Source organism: Pinus tabuliformis, chromosome 4_1 (genome assembly GCF_031772625.1).
Source record: "Pinus tabuliformis cultivar Carrire ecotype Pingquan chromosome 4_1, CPIR1, whole genome shotgun sequence".
Classification (NCBI taxonomy): domain Eukaryota; kingdom Viridiplantae; phylum Streptophyta; class Pinopsida; order Pinales; family Pinaceae; genus Pinus; species Pinus tabuliformis.
Window position 1 is genome coordinate 164,044,841 of NC_142303.1, and position 21,012 is coordinate 164,065,852.

Below are 21,012 nucleotides of genomic sequence, written 5' to 3' on the forward strand. Positions count from 1 at the left end.
GATAATGCCTACAAATCGATCCCCGCCATCGATTCACGCGATCTAACGACTGAGATTTGTCCCCGACATAGCCATGCTTCCGCCATGCTGCCCATGTCCACAGCCTGTCCTATGTACCCGAAGGACGAAGGAGGTCAGAATCCTATACCCGGCACAATAAGATCCTCAGCAACTGTATTTAAGGAAAGGGATGGCCAAGAAGAAAAAGGACGGCCTCGACCAGTCCATTTACCAGTTATGGAGTTTCACTCATACAGCACTTCATCTACTCGAGGAGTACAACAGAGTACCAAAAAAGGTCGATTTATTCATTAAAACATTCAGATTGTAGCAAATGACCCGTATCTAATTGTAAATGTGGTTGGTGGTCCATTATGACCCCTCCACGCATAGAACAACAGAGCAATTTTGTAAACAAACTCGATATATACCAAGAAACAAGATGTAATCAGGTTGATGAATGTTATTTTGATGTAAGGTTCAACTTCTGGATACTATAACTACTATGATACCTGCAGCATCTGGTCTTCATTTTTAGCTAATGCAAGCTTCTTTTATGGTTAATTTCTCACTTTCCACTTCTTCTTCTTTGTTTCAGGTTGTGCCTGTTATGCATGTATTCATGTGCTGTAGATGTTTAGCATTAGAGGGGCTGTCATCCCACCTCTGCGTTAGAATCTAGCTTGTATCATTGAATTTGTATGCAGGCTTCTGTTGTTTTAATGCCAGGGAGCTATCATCCTGTCTGTTCATTAGGAAATAGATTTACAAACCTTTTAACTGGTTGCAGTTGGCCATCACAGGGTCCTGTGCATCTGCTGGTGTGATCAGTATTCTCCATCATCACATTTTATTTAAAACTGTGAGTAATTGGTGGTCTAAAGCCTTGTAATCTGGGGGTGTTCACCCATGTTTGGGGTTAAGCGTAGTAGAAGTGGTTATCTGGCTTGAATATGCATCATTCCTTCCATTCATCCACCATTTTCCAACATTTTTGTTGATTTTGTAATGTTCCTGAGCATCTCTGATATACAACCTAGGAGAGTTTCTTGGGGTGATAACATTAATTGGCGTTGTCGCCAGGGAGAGGAGATTGAAGCTCAGCTTCCCTGGGAGAACGACACAGTTCCAGATTTTGATGATAGACAAGGTCTGGGCACATTTCTGGTTGTAATCATCTATCTGGCGACTCCACTAGAGGAAGACCAACTTTTGGCAACTCCACATTACAGTTCTAGTGCAGTTTGTGAGGCATGCTCGGAGAAATCCTTAGAAACCATCAGTTGAACCAGTGCCTGATCCTGAGAAGACGTTAAGTAGAAGAAAATTTCGTTGAAAGGAGTACCAGGATCAGGTAAGCCTTAGAAGTCCCATGTATCTCTGTTAGTGAAAGTCACCTTCAGAGATTCATTCAACTCCTTAGTCATTTATCTCCCTTTTGGATTCTAGTTCAAAGAAAAAGCACGATGTTGTCCATCATATTCCTCTGTCTCTGTTATCCTTTTCATTGATCCATACCACTCAGTCTACCAGTATCCTTCCACTTACCTCAGTCATGGCAGGCCAGCAAGCTCTCACAAAGATAGAAAGAATAGTTGCTGCTAGGTATGGACCCTTAGTCTTGCCTACCCCTTTGAATGCCATGCCTGTAGGAGATTATCAAGAATATATGCCTAAGTTTATTGGTGCAGATGGAGTATCAGCAGAAGAGCACCTCGAATCTTTTTATTGTTATGCTGATAATCTAGATATTAATGAAGAGGATGTTTGGATGAGGGTTTTTGTCCAAAGCCTAGATGGGGAAGCTAGAAAATGGTTCAGAGAATTACCCCCTAGGTCTATAGCAGATATTGAGGCCTTAGATGATGTGTTCCTAAAGCACTGGGGAGATAATAGAGATATGCTCTATTATCATATTGAATTTGGGAACTTGCAGAGAGAAGATGGTGAGCTGCTGTCTGATTTCAACATCAGATTCAATCTTATGTACAGCAGAATGCCAGCTGAAGTAAGACCAACCCCTACTTCTGCCATGCTAACTTATGCTAATGCCTTCGATTCTCAGTTCTTCCTGTTGTTAACAGAAAGAAGATGTACTTCTTTGGCTGATATGCAAAATGCAGCCTTTCAGGTAGAAGCAAACATCATTGCTGCAGAAAGACTCGAAGGTGATGATGAAAGGAGAATCCAGGGAGGTGAATCCTCACCATCTTATGATCTTAAGATTGATGAATTAGCCAGGATGATAGAGGAATTAGCCTTTGAAGTTTCTAACTAAGAGCTGAGCAGTATTCTGAGGAGGCAGAAGCCCATTGTTCCATTTCTCTTCCAGCTCCAAATCCATATAGAGGAGCAAATGAGAAGTAGTAGATTTCGCAGAGAAATAAAGATGCAAATGAAGATCAAAGGGTGAGGACCTTTTTTCAGAAGATTGTCATGGAAGAAGAGAAACCTCAAGAAGAGGAGGAGGTCCATGGTTTGGAAGATAAGGGCAGTTCCCCTTTCCTAACCCGAGCTGCATATGAAGAAGCATTATCAAGAGGCACTGCTTGTCAGTTTGTTGTGCCTACAGAACAACAAGCTTATCAGCAAAAGGCACCTTCATCCTCTAAGAATCTGTGCCTCAAGCCAGCTCATCTTCACATGGCTATGCAGATCTGCAAATGAGCCAGCCTGCTATCATCCCTAGTCCAGTGATCAAAAAGGGAGAGGAAAACTCCCCATCATCTTTCGTCCCTCTGCCTGCTCAAGAAGAATTCCCTCAAAGTTTCCCCTTAAACACTGAGGCAGAACAAAATTTAATGCTCAAGGCCGAGACTGATCACCTCAGTTTTGATTTTTTGAAACCTGCTCAGATGGCCTCCACACAAAATGAAAGGGCAGCTTGTCAGATGACAGAGGAAGACGAGGCATAGTTTTGGGACTCCTCCTTGGATGTGGACTGTTCTAAGAAAAATAAAGGATCTGATGATGTCTTTGTCTCCCCTGCACAAGAAAACAATGGTTCATCATTCATGTTAGTTGTGCAAACCACAAATGACACAGAAAAGTACACAGTAACCATGATTATTCAACAGTTGTACAAAGGCTCCCATGAAGAACGTCCAAGGAGGAAAATACATAGAAGGGAGATGAAATTTGATCGATATCTGCCTATTAAGCTTAAATGTCCTAAACTGTTTAAGGTAGAGGATCAAATAAATCCAGTTTTGCTGATCTATGATGAACCAGACAAGAGGAGAAGAAATAGTTTTGATGGCCCAGCAGTTGGCCAGTTTTTGAATATTTATGATGTTTAAGGTCCTCAGGCCTTAATGATTGTAGGCATTTTCTTTTACAGGTTTTAGTGTAGACTCAATTTGACTCCATGCCCAATGGATACTAGGCAATGTTTTAAACTTGATTTTGTATGAAGGCATTTGTCTGTAGTTCTTGAGACCTCACAGGGAGGATCTCATTCCCAGAAGGAGCCAGTGTTAGCTCAGCTACAAGCTTCATTGGTTGAAGGTCAATTTCGGTCTGGTGATAGGTTTATGTCGAAAAGGAGTACACTGTAGTCTTTTTACCTTCTTCTTTCAATTTCCTCACACTCCCTAAACCTTCCGTAGTCTTTTTTTCCTCTGAAAATCTCTTTGCTCCCACTTAATCTCTTGTATTTCGTTGCCTCTAAAACTCTGCGTAAGCCCGTTTTCCTTTGACCCCTGAGCGCTAAGTTGTGGTCACCATATAACCCAACCATGTGACTTTGTGCCTTCATTCGAATCTCCGCCTTGATCTCCACCGTCGATTGCCCACAATCTGATGGTCTCCACTTTGTTTACTGCACGATTAAACCCTGTGCACTTTCCTCATCATCTGTCCATTCACCGCAAGATCGGATGGTAGTCGATTCCCCCCGATCATGCGGGAAGAGTGGTTTCCCACCGGTCGCGGAAGCCACGCGTTGCAATATTATTGCATCACACGGTTTTATACGGAAACCGCCATAGCTCCAAAGGTGGTGCGGGGAATACCACCTACCTGCAAAACCGCCTTCCCCCGCTCGTTATTGTCCATGCATGGTAGCCGCCCGTCAGCCATCGGATCTACCCGACCACGATCCGACGGCCCACGTTTGTCCGATCATTTTGTCTCCCGATAACGCCTGCAAAGCGATCCCCGCCGTCGATTCACATGATCCAACGACTAAGCTTTGTCCTCGCCATAGCCATGCTGCCCATGTCCACAGCCTGTCATATGTACCCGAAGGAGGAAGGAGGTCAGAATCCTGTACCCGACATAATAAGATCCTCAAAAACTGTATTTAAGGAAAGGGATGGCTGAGAAGAAAGAGGATGGCCTCAAGTAGTCAAATTCATTTACCAATTATGGAGTTTCACTCATACATCACTTCATCTGCTCAAGGAGCACAACGAAGTACCAGAAAAGGTCGACTTATTCATTAAAACATTCAGATTGTAGCAGATGACCCATATCTAATTGTAAATGTGGTTGGTGGTCCATTATGACCCCTCCACGCATAGAACAATAGAGCAATTTTGTAAACAAACTCGATATATACCAAGAAACAAGATGTAATCAGGCTGATGAACGTTATTTTGATGTAAGGTTCAACTTCTGGAGACTGTAACTACTGTGATACCTGCAGTGTCTACTCTTAATTTTCAGCTAATGCAAGCTTCTTTTGCTGTTAATTGCTCACTTTCAACTTCTTCTTCTTTGTTCCAGGCTATGCCTGTTATGCATTTATTCATGTGCTGTAGATTGTCAGCATTAGAGGGGCTATCATCCCACCTCTCTATTAGAATCTAGCTTGTATCATTGAATTTGTATGCAAGTTTCTGTTGTTTTAATGCCAGAGAGCTATCATCCTGTCTATGCATTAGGAAATAGATTTACAAACCTTTTAACTAGTTACAGCTGGCCATCACGAGGTCCTGTGCATCTGCTGGTGTGATCAGTTTTCTCCATCATCACATTTTATTTAAAACTATGAGTAATTAGTGGTCTAAAGCCTTGTAGTCTGGGGGTGTTCACCCATGTCTAGGGTTAAGCATAGTAGAAGTGGTTATCTGGCTTGAATATGCATCATTCCTTCCATTCATCTGCCATTTTCCAACATTTTTGTTGCGTTTGTAATGTTCCCAAGCATCTCTGATATACAACCTAGGAGAGTTTCTTGGGGTGATAACAGGACGGAATGCCCCCTATTGGGGGGTTTGAGCGGGGTGGTAGCTCCCCTCTACAGGGTTGGGGGCAGTGCCCCGGGTAAATTTTTTTTGCACCCTATGTTATCACTTGGATTGAACTCAAGATGAAGGGAGGCAAGTCTATGGTAATCACAAACCACGATTAACCTAGTAGCTAGCCCTACTAGGTCAGCGGAGGGTTCTCTCCTTATGGATCTCAGCCAATATGATTGGATCAGGGACAATATTTTAGACTAGGTATAGTAGCACAATGTTTTGCTTGAATTTGTTGGTATTTTCCTAGATCAAATGGAGCTGGGCAGTTTAGGTCTGGGAAATTAGGTCAGAAATGCAGGGTGTTCTATGGGGCAAGGTGGGCACAAGCTTTAGCACTCTTAGGCTTGATGATGTGAAGTGTTTGACTGGTGAGAAGCTAAGAATGGCATGTGGAGGTCATGGATCCTCTTAAACAGTAGAAAAACATGAAATGTTGTGTGCTTTCCCAAGGCAGAGCATCAAAATTAATGGATTCTACCTATCTGACTTGAAAACATTCAACTAGAAGCAATTAAATGAATGAGGCATACATAAAACATATGAACACATAATTACAGAAGAGAAAACTATTCTAGAACTCCATACCACAAGGATCCCATAAAAGTAGCTGCAAATCTTATTAATTTCCTTGCCAAACTGTTTACAATGATGTACAATCAAGCACTGAGCATCCAAGTGAGTCCAACCTCAACAAATGACTAAGAAACATATGATATAGGCATAAAAACAACTCATCGTAGCCTCAGGGGTCGAATTCATGAAAACGGGAGTTGTTTCAACCATTTCCAAACAAGGAACTGGAATCTAGGCAACCAAACAACTTGCCTCTAAAAGAGGAGAAACCGATTCATTGCCCTCAAAACCACTTTTACTCTAATGAATCTACCATCTACAATTGTTTAACCATCATATTTACAAGCCATGACATTAATTACATCAACAAATCATCCACCATGAGAGAGAAATTATGATCATAGTTGAAAATTGGCGAAATAGGCATCCTGAGCAAAATTTGCTCTACACGCAATGCCACTCTTCCTACGTGTAGTGCCATGTTTAGACCACGTTTGGATGCCTTCCTATCATCCACATTAAGCCCATGATAGCTCATTGGAAAGGTCTTCAAGTCTATTTTTTAGAACACCTAGAATTTCTACATTTGGAGCTCATTTGACCCCTCAAAGCTTGATTCTCCCAAGGCTGCTTTTGTGTGTCCAAAAAGTGGAAGAAAGGTCAATTTTGGAGTGTTTTTTGACCTTTTGGTGGACTAATTTTGCTCCAAAAATTCTGAAAATTTCTAGGGTGCATGTCCTCACTACCTTGAATACAAAAATGTAAGCCATTTATCCATTGGATGCTCCTAGCAAGAGTGCAGTGCCGGTAGCACTGCGCTTCTGGGCAATTTTTCTGTGTATTGAATTTTAAAAATTACAAAATGAAAAAATTTGCTTAAAAATTTCCCAAAATTGGTGTTAATCACCACCATCATGTGCTTTGATTTGCCAAGGAGGCCTCAACCAGCAACTTAAGCATATCCTCCTCCTTTTTCACCTTTAGAGCCCGCCTTAGCCTAGCTTTTCACTACCACTATTTTCCTCCTCCTCATAATCTCTGTCCTCTATGTCCATGTTGGTTGAGTTTTGAAGCCTCGAAACCCTAGAGAAGGTAATTGAGGAATGAGCTATGGTGAATAGGGGTAGGGGAAGGGGAGGTGATCTCGTTAAGGTTTGAACTTATGAGTGAGCTTGTGAGAGTGCTAGAGAGGTTATGAGGGTCTTAGGAATTTGTTTTAGGGTTTGAGGTTGTATGAAGGGAATGAGTGAGAGTGATTTAGGAGTGAGGGGATGCGTTGGGGTAGACTAGACAATGAAGGGTAAGATGTGAGTTATGAAAGTGAGGGAAAAGGTTTTTTAGAATGAGGGATATAATGAGGGAATATAGATGAGGGGAGAGGGAGTGATGTAAAGAGGGGTTTAGTTCTAGGGATGGGTGATGGGAAACAAAGCAGTTAGGGTTTTGTAGGGGAAACTAGGGTTTGATTTTAAGTATGAAGAAAATTTCTATAACTTTCATTGTGCAATCTAAAAATCAAGTGGAGAAGGGCAACTTACCTGTAAAAGAGGAGACAATAGAGAATTTGGTGAATTTTTTGTTATTATAGATGATTTGGAGGCTTACTACCCTACGCACAGCACCTAGCCCTACGCACAATGCCTTTGTTATTTTGAACTACTGAAATTTTCCAGAAGCGCAGCGCCCTGCTATACGCATAGTGCCTTGTTCCCAACGAATAGCGCTTTTTCCAAGACATGTTTGGATGCCTTACCGGTGTCAAAATTGGGTTTGGGATAGCTCGTTAGAAATCTTGTCACATCTACTTTCTAGAACATCTTGAATGTTTCAATTTGGAGCTCATTTTCCCTGTCACAAATGCAATCTCCCAAGACTGGTCAAAAAGTGCATAATAAGGCTGCCAAAATGCAGAGTGTTGTTTCAGTCAACTTTTATAGGTCTTCCTCAATTCCAAATTGAGCTTAGGATAGCTCATTGGAAATATATTTGTGTCTAGTTATCATTTGACTCATAAACCAAGTCATTAGGTTATCCCAGCTAGGAGAAATATTGATTTTCCCAAGGTCACTCTAGAAGTGCATCAACCCTCCTGAGGAAAATGATGTTTTGGACATTTCTCCCAAACCATGAGACCTGTGTAAAAAATGATAGAGGTTTTTATTCTTGGGTCTATTATGGATAAAATCCTCTCTAACATTTGTCAAATTCATCTTTCCAGGCTCAGAAACATCATTTGAATAAAACCTATCCCGATGTGTGGAACAGGGGATTTGTAGAAATGAAGGGAAATGAAGGGGATGAGGGGATTCTAATTTCTTGAGAAAATTTTGGGAAGTAGGGAGGGATATTAGGAAGAAGGGGAAAGTGAAATTTCAAGGATTGAGTGAGGGGAAAGGGTCCAAAAGGGAAAAACACAGGACTAACCTAGAAAAGTGTCAAATTGTAGCAATAGGCTAGGGTTTGTGGGAAAATGATGAATTTAAGGGATATTAGTGATGAGAAGTGTTTAAGAAGGTATATTAAGGATAGGGGAAGGTGTATGAGCATCAAGATACAAATTTTGTTGATGATTTGACCATCCAAGAAAAATTACCTTCAAAACCCTAGGAGAGGGAGATGAGCCTCACCTAAGCACAACTGAAACACAAACAAGTTGAGAAACATCATAAAATTACTTTTAAAATTATGAATACAATAATCCCTCTACTTCATTCTTTGCTTCATAGCCAACTACTAGCATGCGTGAACTTCTAATTGGGTGTTTACTAGCCAACATGACCTATATGAGACATCAAGGGAAGGCATATCTATAAAGGTCGAGACAACAAAAGAGGTGCCCATAACAACAATTCAATATACCTTTGCATCTTGTATACAGGGGTGTTGACAAAGATACTGATTCTACTAATGATTTTCCAATTGTTGTAGCCATCACAACACCACCCAAATGTTTCGGGCATATCCAAAATTTTTGGTACCCCACTACGCGCCTCAAGCTACTAGGGTTTCGATAAGGCCTTTAACCAGTTACTCTCCCTGTGACCTTTCCTACCTAACCCTTTTTATGTGCCCACTAACACTTCATACATTGCACCCGCACATCATGTTTTATCTTAGATATAGGCCTTAGGATCACCTTGGGGTTTTGTTAAGATCAATAGCTCCATTGATGTGTCAAGAATCTCCCTTGATTTTGAAAATCATCTTTGCATGATATGTGTCGTTATCAATAGCTGCCCTATATTTAGACAAGCATGCATTCAATTTGGATTTCCTTACGATTGGAAATGTTAGGATTTGGGAGAAACCCCTGATTTTCAAAAAGAGTGATCCCCTGCTTTTTTTAACCTAATTCACATTCCTCTAGGGGTACTTTCTCATTGGAAACACATGGAATCATGATGAGAGTCATTACAGGACATTTCTCCACTAGGTTATTGACTTATCTTACCCCTCTGCATGTGAATTTGGATTTGCGATAATGTGGGGTTTGAAAAAAATATGCTTTTTTCCATATATGATAAAACCCAAAGTTATCGTGACCAAGAATGTATGTTTAGACCTAGTGCCCTTAAAGCTCTACTTTGGCTGACATTACTCGGCATTCCCTCAACCAAGTTTTAATGGTTCTCAGTTGCATCAACCACACCCATCATTCCTTTAATGCTCATGAACATAGGCATTCATTTTTGAGAGTAAGGTTTGTTTACGCATGGGAGATATAGCCTGTGAAGCTTGGAATTTTGCTTCACATGTTAATATTTCAATTAATGTTTCAACATTCGAGTCATACCTGTTTACCAAGCCTTCTGATATATCTTTGGTGCATTCGTTGCAAAATTTACTTAGGGTGAGGATAATTTGATCATGCTCACTAAAGTATTTTATTTTAGTTGATAACCTCACTCTAATATTGAAAATATGAAACGACATTGGATGCCAATATGCTAAAGTCATAAAGGGATTTGTCTTTTGTATTATTATTTTGATTACTTTGTGTTGTAGTTCATACTGCCTTGAAATATTGCATGCAGATGCAATCATGCCATGTCAGATCGAAATATGCCATGGAATAAAGGGTTATATGAGAAAACATAGAAATAATCAATGCTACACATCATAAGTCACAATTTTATGAATAGTATGTGTGTGACTGAGAACGCAACACTGAATGCACACATTTATACAAGAAATATGTTTGTAACCCCTAAGAATAAACCAAGTTAGAGTGAAGGATATATACTAAGGCTCACCAAGAGATTTTGTTCAATGGTTGTGAGGAAGGCCTTTCTAATATGCATCTTCCTCAATATATTTAAATGTGCCATATTACAAACCATGTGCTGGAGACATTCATTCAAAGGTGTGGCGAAGTTACCTACGTTCAGGTGATAATAGATGCATGAGGATGCATGGGAGAACCTCATGTCAACAAATTTACACTTCCTTGGCTCTCGTCCTCGGTCAAACTCATTAAAGGAAAAGTGAGTCGAGAAATTTTCTTCAAGATACTCATTAAGGTATGTATTAACTATTTTTTTCAGATGTCTTGCAAGCATGGGATCTGCTAAAAACAACCCAAAGAATGGTTTCGAATTGGTTTTGACATCGCTTCTTAGGAAGAATGAGTGCAAGGATATATGAAATCACATTTGGAAATACACTAGGATTCGAGCGCCTGAGGATGCAGAACGCATGAGAGCTATGGTGACAATGAAGAGAAAATCACGGTCCAAGATTCTACAAACACAAGGATCAAAGGAGGCAACCACAGTTGATGAAATAGACATATCTCAAATAATAAGCAGAGAAACACATCATCGCATTAGTTCAAGGACATACCATGCATTGTTGGGTTGTTTTGACCAAGGTTGGAAAGTCATACAATTAAGGCTCAAGAAGGTGATCCTGAAATGAAACTAGCTCTATGTTGTGACTACCAACCTCCAATGGGTCAAATTTCCGCCTGGGCAGTTAGGTCACACCTCAGGCACGTGAGTTGCACACCCACTGATGCGACCTCCATCATATTGCGACTATTCGATCTCCATTGAGTCGCACTCCCACTCACAGTTGTTGGGTCGCATGTTAACACCTCTGGCAAGCCTCCAAGGAGGGAAACGTTTATAAGATACAACTTTTTGACCTCCAAGAAGTCACACTCCCACTCACAGTCGCCAATCACATTTTAAAGCCTTAGTGATGCAGCCACAAGTGCGACATCGATTATAATTCAACCATGTGACCTCATAAGTCGTAGTCCTTGAGGGTGACTAGTCGCATGATGCGTTCGGACTAATGAGCATAAAGCACATTATTGAGGTTCAATCCATAGAGGATACCAAGTGGCTCATAGAAAGAATGGAGGGATGGAAACAAATGGATATTAAATGGGAAGATAAATTCTTTGAGTTGGAATTCCATCCATCTACTCCTATTGTTGCAGTGGCACTTATTATAGGTCATCTCGGGTTGTTTCGTTGTGTAAACATTTCATCAGAGCCCAAAGGATTATGCACTGTGACTACTCATTTACTACCACAAATGTTGAAACTAGAAATCCAGTGGCCAGACTTGAAAATTCTCATAGGGTTGCGATAGATCGCTTAATGAGTTTGACAGAAACAACTATTTCATCTTGAGACGAGGACGGAACTAGTAAGGTCTAGGATACATGAAAAAAATATTGTTGCAACAAGTCTAAGGCTCATAAATACTTTTTTTGATATGGAGTTTGTTCATTATATCATGCACCTACTTGGAGCAAGTGGTGATGGGACCCTTTCGATTATACATGGTGGTTACTAAGAGGTTGTCTGGCGAATGCATTATCATGGCAGAACGGAGACCAATGTAGAGTCGCATCTACTAGCCTCAGGAAAATCAACGAGGGGTGAAAATAACCATTATCTGTGACCACGCAACCCCTAGTCACGGAGCCACACTCCAACATGCAACTATAAGTGTGACCTTTCCTCAAATGTGACCAGGTGACAAAGCTGACAACAGATGAAACTATCCCTCTGCTCTGACTACGCGACCTCTTCACTAGAGTTGCGACCAAAGGAATATGTATGTCCAACTCTTCGCTCATCAAAGACATCTTCTTCGTGGTAATAGGAAATGGGAATAGGATGGATGCACTATACCAATGCGTAGTCTTGAAAGGTCGAATTTAACATTTACGAACATATAGGCGGGAAGGTTGTCTTAGAGTCACAGTGCCCTCTTGACATAGTAAAACGAAAAAACTCCATTTGATACTTGTTTTCCGAATAATAACAGTTCTACCTTTGAACCGAGTGTGAAATAATAGGTGCATATTATTATACTCATGCACGAGAATGGTTCCATAAAGCTGGAAATTTAAATATTACTGAGGGGTCGAAGAAGACCTGATAGATTATTCTCAACATAAATATTTTAGGGCTATGGGTGCTTCTTCATTTATGTTTTAATGTTGTTATGGGAATCAATTATTTTTTATAACAATTGTTTCTTATTTTCTTGATTAAATATGACACCTTATTAAGTGACCACGTGTTTTCAATATATATGTGGATAATATAAATTTTTTTCTTGTAAATCATAGGAGAAATAAGGAATATGACCTGGAAGAAGGGAACTAGGGTTTTTGCAGAAGCCACACAACTAGGGTTTCAACGAAGAACACAACATCAAGAGGTGATTGGATGTAAGAAAGGCACAACAACACGCAGTGCAACAATTTATGCCTTTTGGGCTCACAGTAGTGTCGGCAACGAGATCCAACACTAGGGTTTCTAAAAACCTTCCCTTTCCTCTTTAAATTCTCTCTGCTATCAGTATGCAATGATCCTCATCATGGTGCCATCGATTATTGTTGAGATCAATTCAGCGTGTACTAAGTAATATGCTTGAGAAATAAGTGGGCAAGCTTAAGAGTCATGAGGGTAGCTGAAAGGGCATGAGGGAACATCAAACGTCACGGTAGTTGAACGGTCACCTAACCTCTATAAATGTGCCCTCATGCCTCGTTGAATAGGGGAATTTAGCACTTGAGTTGAGACTAGGAATAAATAGTTGATTTATATGCTTGACAACTAGAGCCACTCAGCTCTTGGCAGCTAGTAGAGTGGATTTGCAGTGGGGCTAGGGTTTTGGCATAAGGCAATGGTATGAGCATCCCATGTTCCACTATTGGGTTTTCACCAATTGTGTTATATGTATTTGAAGTTGCAGCAATGTTAATAATATGTTCTTTATCTTTGGCACTCATTCCCATGCTTACTCATGGTGGCTGTATTAGTTGTCTCATACCTCACTATATTTGTATATGAGCTTCCATACACACAATATGTTATGGACTCGTACATAGTGGTTGCATGTATGTTCTGCTCTTGAATCTTTTTTTACTTGTTCCTCACCATGTCGGTGACCTATTGTGAAATACTTTGCAATTAACTTCTGCATGTTTCCTTTTAGTGTATGTCTGATTTGGTTTTAGCTAACTCATCCCTCTCGTGGCGTATTTGTTCTTATTGTTGCTTAGACTTGTTTGTACCTCTTTCTACAATTTTTCAATATTGGGCTAATTTTGTTTCACTCCCTGAGCATTTCATTCTTGTCCCCACTCTGAAACCTTCACATTTGATAACCAAGAGTGGAAACATTCATGGTGGCAGTCGGTCCCACATACCAGATGGGGCTACTATCCCAAACGGTGTGAGGTCTAATTGGGACTTAACACTGCGAAGACCCTCTTAGTTGTTGGCGTACATTTCATCCCATCAACAGTTTCATAGCTTCTCATAGATCAATCCAATTATGTAAAAGATAATTTCAACTGTGTGATATTTGGAGGCACATAATAAACATTAAAACCAAATCTAAAACTAACCAAAAAAATCTCAAATTAGATACTTGTCAGAATCCATAATAAAAAACATAAAATCGTAGAGTTTAGGCTTCTGTGATCCATATCAAGTTTACAAAAGATTCTTCGGCGTAGATCACATGAAACATCATTTGTCGACGCGTTTCGAACCAACCAGTGTGGTTCATCGTCAGGACAAGTTGAAGAAACAGATCCAGCTTAGCAAGTTAAATAGACAGAGAAGAGCCTCCACTAGCTAAAGAGACCAACAGCTACTTTTGACTAGGTACCTAGGTCAAAACCCTTTTTAACAATTAAAGGGAAAAAATTTTACCCTAGGGGAACCAAAAAATATAATTTAATGATAGCAGTTAGTTAAAAATATTAAAAAATAATTAAAATATTAATTCATGATACTAGTTAGTTAAAATAAATAGTTAAAAATTATATTTAAGGAAAAAAGTTTTACTATGGGGACCAATCCCTTAAACCAAATTAAATAAATTAATTTAAAGATAATAGTTTGTTAAAAAATATTAATAATCCAAAAATAAATAAAAAATTTTATATTTAAGGAAAATACCCTAGGGGGGCCAAAAATAAATTAATAGAACTAATTTAATCATAATAGTTAGCTAAAATATTAATAAATAATAGAAATGCTAGTTAAAATAATTCATAAAAATCATTTAAGGATAATAAAATATTAATAAATAATTGAAATGTTAGCTAAAAATAATATATAAATCATAAGTTAAAAAATTAAATTTTATTAAAAAATTAATAATTAAAATTGGTAATAAAGGTAATATTATAGGGTTAAGTTAAATTAGAGAAATTAAAATGGTAAGTTAAATTAGAGAAATTAAAACAGGATTATTCTTATGAAAAGAAAAAAATAAAATAAAATAATAATAATAATAATAATAATAATAATAATAATAAAATAAATAAATAAATAAATAAATAAACCCTTGCTACTCGGGCTCTAAGGATCTCGGATAAGAAGAGTTTTGAGAAAGAAAAATCCCATCTCCTTGATGTCTTTGTTGAGAATGGCTATAGTAGATTCATGGGTCAGAGGGCTTTCCTTAAAGCTTCCAAGAATTCGTTGTCCCAGCAAGCACCAAAGGAGCGAGTTCCAGGTGTCCATCTGCTGTATGTTCAGGGGACCACTGATAAGATTGGTAGGATTCTCAGGACGCATAGTGTCCCTGTGACCTTCAGGCCCCTGAACACCATTCGCATGTCCCTCCGATCTACGAAGGATCCTATTGACCCTAAAGATATGAAAGGGATATACTTGATCCCCTGTTCCTGTGGGACCCCCTACATTGGGGAAACTAGTCGCTCCATAAATCAAAGGATTATTGAGCATGCAACAGACCTTAGGCATAGGCGAACTAAGTCTTCTGCTTTAGCTGAGCATGCTGAGAAAACCAATCATCATGTTTGTATTGAGGAAGCCAGTGTTATTGCTAAGGTTTCGCACTTCCATCATCGGAAATTTAGGGAGGCGCTTGAGATTGAAAAGAGGCCGAATAATCTCAATAGAGATGATGGCTGGAAGATAAGTCGGTGTTGGGTCCCAGCTCTCTTGACCTAGTCGTCCGTTTATATATATATATATATATATATATATATATATATATATATATATATATATATATATATATATATATATATATATATATATATTTATCTTTATTTTATTTTATTTTATTTATTTATTATTTTTATTTATTTATTTATTTATTTATTTTAATTTATTATTATTATTATTATTTTCTTTTCATAAGAATAATCCTGTTTTAATTTCTCTAATTTAACTTACCATTTTAATTTCTCTAATTTAACTTAACCCTATAATATTACCTTTATTACCAATTTTAATTATTTACTATTTTTATAAATTTTAATTTTTTAACTTATGATTTATATATTATTTTTAACTAACATTTCAATTATTTATTAATATTTTATTATCCTTAAATGATTTTTTTGAATTATTTTAACTAGCATTTCTATTATTTATTAATATTTTAGCTAACTATTATGATTAAATTAGTTCTATTAATTTATTTTTGGTCCCCCTAGGGTATTTTCCTTAAATATAAAATTTTTTATTTATTTTTGGATTATTAATATTTTTTAACAAACTATTATCTTTAAATTAATCTATTTAATTTGGTTTAAGGGATTGGTCCCCCGAGTAAAACTTTTTTCCTTAAATATAATTTTTAACTATTTATTTTAACTAACTAGTATCATGAATTAATATTTTAATTATTTTTTAATATTTTTAACTAACTATTATCATTAAATTATATTTTTTGGTTCCCCTAGGGTAAATTTTTTTCCCTTTAATTATTAAAAAGGGTTTTGACCTAGGTACCTAGTCAAAAGTAGCTGTTGGTCTCTTTAGCCGGTGGAGGCTCTGGTCTGTCTATTTAACTTGCTAAGCTGGATATGTTTCTTCAACTTGTCCTGACGATGAACCACACTGGTTGGTTCGAAACGCGTCGACAAATGATGTTTCATGTGATCTGCGCCGAAGAATCTTTTGTAAACATAAAATCGACATAAAATATGCAAAAAACATATGAATAACCTTGTCAATTCTTTTGTTCTAAATTCCAAATTGAGTACCTTTAAATTCTCCCAGTCAATATTGATTAGTACTACCTCCCTACCATGAATTATCTTCAATGGTCAAGTTTATGATTTCCATAGTGTCCAATGAAGATGAGAATAGAAAAAGGAAAAAAAAAGTAACACTAAACCTAGAAATCCTTTAGTAACTCTGTGAATATACATTCCTTATGATGCACTAATAAAATTTCCATTCATGAGAGATAAATCAAAATGGTTTTAGTATGAATAAAAAGATCTACAATGACTCCAATATTGAAACACTTTGAAAAAATATTTTTACATTCCTTTCTCAATAGGAACACCACAAATAGTGTTCCCATTCCCCATTTAAATGAAGGTGCAGAGTATAAAAATGAACTATGTGTTTCTTTTGTTGCCAATATGAACACTTTCATATAAAATAACTAGATATCTAACTAAAAATTAGTATTTAAACGTATCTTACAATATTCAATTTACTTGTATTTGGAATATCTCACTTCATTGCATTTACTACCCAATAGTATTTCATTTAGAATATTACATTGACAATATTCTAGACCCATTGGTTTATGCAATGTAGAGTGCGGAGGTGCATAGGAAGCTTTCATTGTACAACCTTTTCTATGAACCTCACATTCCACACAATGAGAAAGCTTCTACATAATGAAAGCTTCTACAAAAGATAACATCATAATAGACAAAAGAAAATATCTAACCCATTTAAAAAAGATAACATCATTTTCAAGTTTGTAGGGACATGCTTTTGAACAAAGAGCAATTCGTTGTTCATTTTTTTAAACAAGCATTTACTTGTATTTTTCTTAATACAAAGCCACGAACATACATATATCACAAGGATAAATACAATATATCATTATTCTAACAACTTATACACACACACAATACATCTCTCTCTCTCTCTCTCTCTCTCTCTCTCTCTCTCTCTCTCTATATATATATATATATATATATATATAGAGAGAGAGAGAGAGAGAGAGAGATATGTATATATATATATATATATATATATATATATATATATATATATATATATATATACACACTCACACAGACACATACACATCATCGCAACTTGCTTGAAATATAAGATCTTGTGATAGTCCTAATTGTGTTACTTCTAGAATTGGTTTCCTTCAAATGACTGTGGAAATTTTCAATCAGAGGGAGGCATGTTGTAAGAAGTAACCATTCTGCCATCACTGGAGGTGACTTGGAAAAGCAGTAAAATAATTTCACAATTTTTTAAGTGTGGAATTGTGGGAGTGTGGAGGAAGCACAATGAAGGCATCTTGAATTGTGTAGTTTGGGAGGTACTCGCACAACCCCTAGGTTATTAAATTTATGAGAAGTTGACTCACAAAACTGGTTTTTGGGAAATGTTCCGAGAAGTGGGTTTTTTACCCAAAGTTTTGCTTGGAAACTAAGTCAAGAAAATCATTTTTTAATCATGGATGGATGAGGGGAACCCTTGATGGGCTAAGGGGCACCTAGTGCATCATTAGGTGGCTAAATAAAATCGAAGAAATCTCTTTTTTAATGTTAGTTTGGGTTTTATCAAATAAATTTAAGTTTTCTTGTATTTAAGTGATGCCCCTTAAGGGCCTATTGTTACCCTCATAGTAATTATAAGTAGAGGAGAGGTTGTTATCATTTGTAGAACATATCAAGAGCTTTAATCAAAGTGAAAACTAGTATGAAGAGCCACAAAGCTAAGGAGAAAACCTAGATAGTGACGAAATACATGTTTGTTTCTGTTTTCCTAAGTTCTGGATTGGATGAGTATGTGGAGTTGTTCGATGTATGATTTGGATGAAGTTCTGGGAACATGTTGAAGGGTAAATTTCTATGAATAGGATTGAAAAAGGTCTAGCTCTTATAAGAGGGCAGAGACCCCTGTAATGTGTGTTTAGGAAGGTTGTAATGCCTAGTATGTTGCAGGCGTAAGGGTCACATATCCTCAAGGATCAACACAGAGGGTTCAATCCCTAGACATGAGGTTTTATGCATGTGTTTGGAGGCTTGTATAGGCCAAATTAGGGCATACCTATAGCTGGTAAAAGAGCCCTCAAAGATTGTCAAATACCTGAGTAATTTATGCATAGAATTGCGCCCTTCAAAGCTTCTAGAGGAGGTGTCTTTAGAGGTAAACGATTGTTTTTAAAGTGATTTATGCTAGGTTGATGTAGTGGTTTAAGTCCAGTTTTTGGTAAACAATATACAAGCCCTAAGTATATTGATAAAGGGTAGTCTTATCACTGTTGTGGGGGATGTTTTTTTGATCCCCAGTTCAAAGATTTCATGTGTGGAAAACCAATGATAAGAGAGTTGTTTGTTGATCCGTATATCTATTATCTTTGAAGGAGAAAAGAGGATTATGTTTGACCTATTAGTGATGCCCTAAGTTTAATAAATTCAGTAAGTGATTCATTGGTGTAAGGGAAAATGATTTGTGTTCCCTAGTTCAGTGAATGCAAGGAGGCATATCAATGATAAGCGCAATGATTATGCAAGCCATAGATTTATCATTCTTGAGTATCCAATAGATAGTAAGAGGGAAGATTTTATGCTCCCTAAGTATAATGGTTGATGTCCTAAATCAATTATGGGTGGGCAAGTTGTTTGTACCCCTATTATTAGCTAACATATGTGACAATTTATTGATGTGAGGGATGTTAGTTGAGTGCCCTAATACAATGAATAAGAAGTTGATTTATCACTTTTAAGAGGGAAAACATTATTCCCAAAGTTCTATGATATTTGGTGTGTAAATTCATAGATGTCTGGGCTACCTAGAAGCCCTAAGTTATGTCATCCTTGGAGCAGTCGAGAGACAATGAGGGGGAAGACGTTGAAGTCCCCAATAGCAGGCATATTCAAGGAGCAAGAGGACTATTAGAGGGTAGATCTTTGAGCCCATTTTCAGTCATTTTAGAAATAAATAGAAGCATTGTGAAGTCACGGAATTCTTGTAAAAAACATAAGAGGGGGAAAAGGACCTGCCAAAAGTTGTGAAGGTACGTAGATTAAAAGGGTTGAGTTGAGCACTCCTTCAGTAAGTCAAGTGTACTATGTTTAGGGTATATTGGTAGTCATAAGTAGTTGACTCCAAGCCCTAATTGTTGCATTAAAGTTCTAATATAAACAAGTTCTAGGTTGAAAAATTATATTGTGCACTAGATTAATTTACTATTGTATGTTTTCTGGTATGTAAAGTGTTTGTGTTGTGGAATTTTGGTGTGTTCGCGATGATTTCTTAGACATAGACATGATTCTAAAGTGTCGAGGAAAACTCAACAAAGTGTCCTTCTCACCTCCACACGCTAAGAAAACCTTATAGCAACTCGAGTGATCATTTTCATAAGGTCGAGCTACCTACTTTGATCAACAAACAAATGGCATCACAAGTTTTCAATTAGTTAACTAAGTATGATGCCAAGGTATAATACCCATACAATTTACTTCTCGTCATGATTTAAGAGGTGGTTAATGTTATTGTTAACCAATAGCTCAACTTAATTTCATGTATGTCGCAATAAAATAATTTTGCAATTTGTTTAAGTGTAGAGGTGCAGGAGTGCAAAGAAAGTGCAATGAAAGCTTCCTCCGCACCTTCGCACTTTGAGGAAACCCTATAGCAACTCAAGTGATAATTTTCATAAGGTTTCTAGCCACTTTTACGAGTAAATAAATGGATTCAAGAGTTTTCAATTATTTAACTATGTATGATCCCAAGGTATGATACCCATACAATTTACTTCTCGTCATGATACCATTTTGTCTTCTATGTAGAATGGCCAACAATGTCCACATATTGCAATTAAGATTATGGTTCAATTTTCAGAGAATAATAATCATTCATTTTGCAGTGGAATGGACCTAGCGTGGAGGGTAGTCTATAGGCTAGCATTTCTAATACATGGTCATTTTTGTAATAATAATACATGTGTGTAGGATGATTCAAACTCTTTGTATAATAATTATATCTTTCTTGTTATAAAACCTACAATGCACATGAGAGAATAATAGAAATATTGCATTGTCCTCCCATGTAACATTATCGGCCTCTCTTCAAATAGTTTCAACAAATCCCCCTCTCGAGATTCCATAATCAAACATTGTGTGGTACGCCCATGAAAATATCTCCAAAAATCCTACAATGTGATAAATAAAGTAATAAACATACTTTTGAAAAGTTTGAATTGAAATTTGAACCATCTTCTAGCAACATCCTTGACATATCATAAACAATATAGGAATTTCACTTCACATGAGCATAGCTATGCCATGGGTGGGAGACTAATGTAAATTTGAGAGAGACTTCTGTAATACAATACTATTTTTCCATCTAAATTGTTCATCAACCAGAGCTAAATGGGAGAGTTTAAAAATATTTATGGATATCAAGGTGAATTCCATGTACATAGAATGTGTAGAGGTAGTAATGTGTAGGGGCTCGAGTGGTGTTGAGGCTTTAATGAGCGCAGGGAGAGCTAAAAAATAATTATAGATATGAGGGAAAATTGCATGTACATATATTTTTGATAGGTATTAAGGTGTTGGGTTTCAAGTGGTGTTGAGGCCCGAATGTGTGGAGCCCAAATGAGGCTAGGCATGAACAAGAAGAAATTTGTGCACTCTGGGACAAGTTTGGTAGGAGTTGCCTGCCACAAAGTCTTTGTA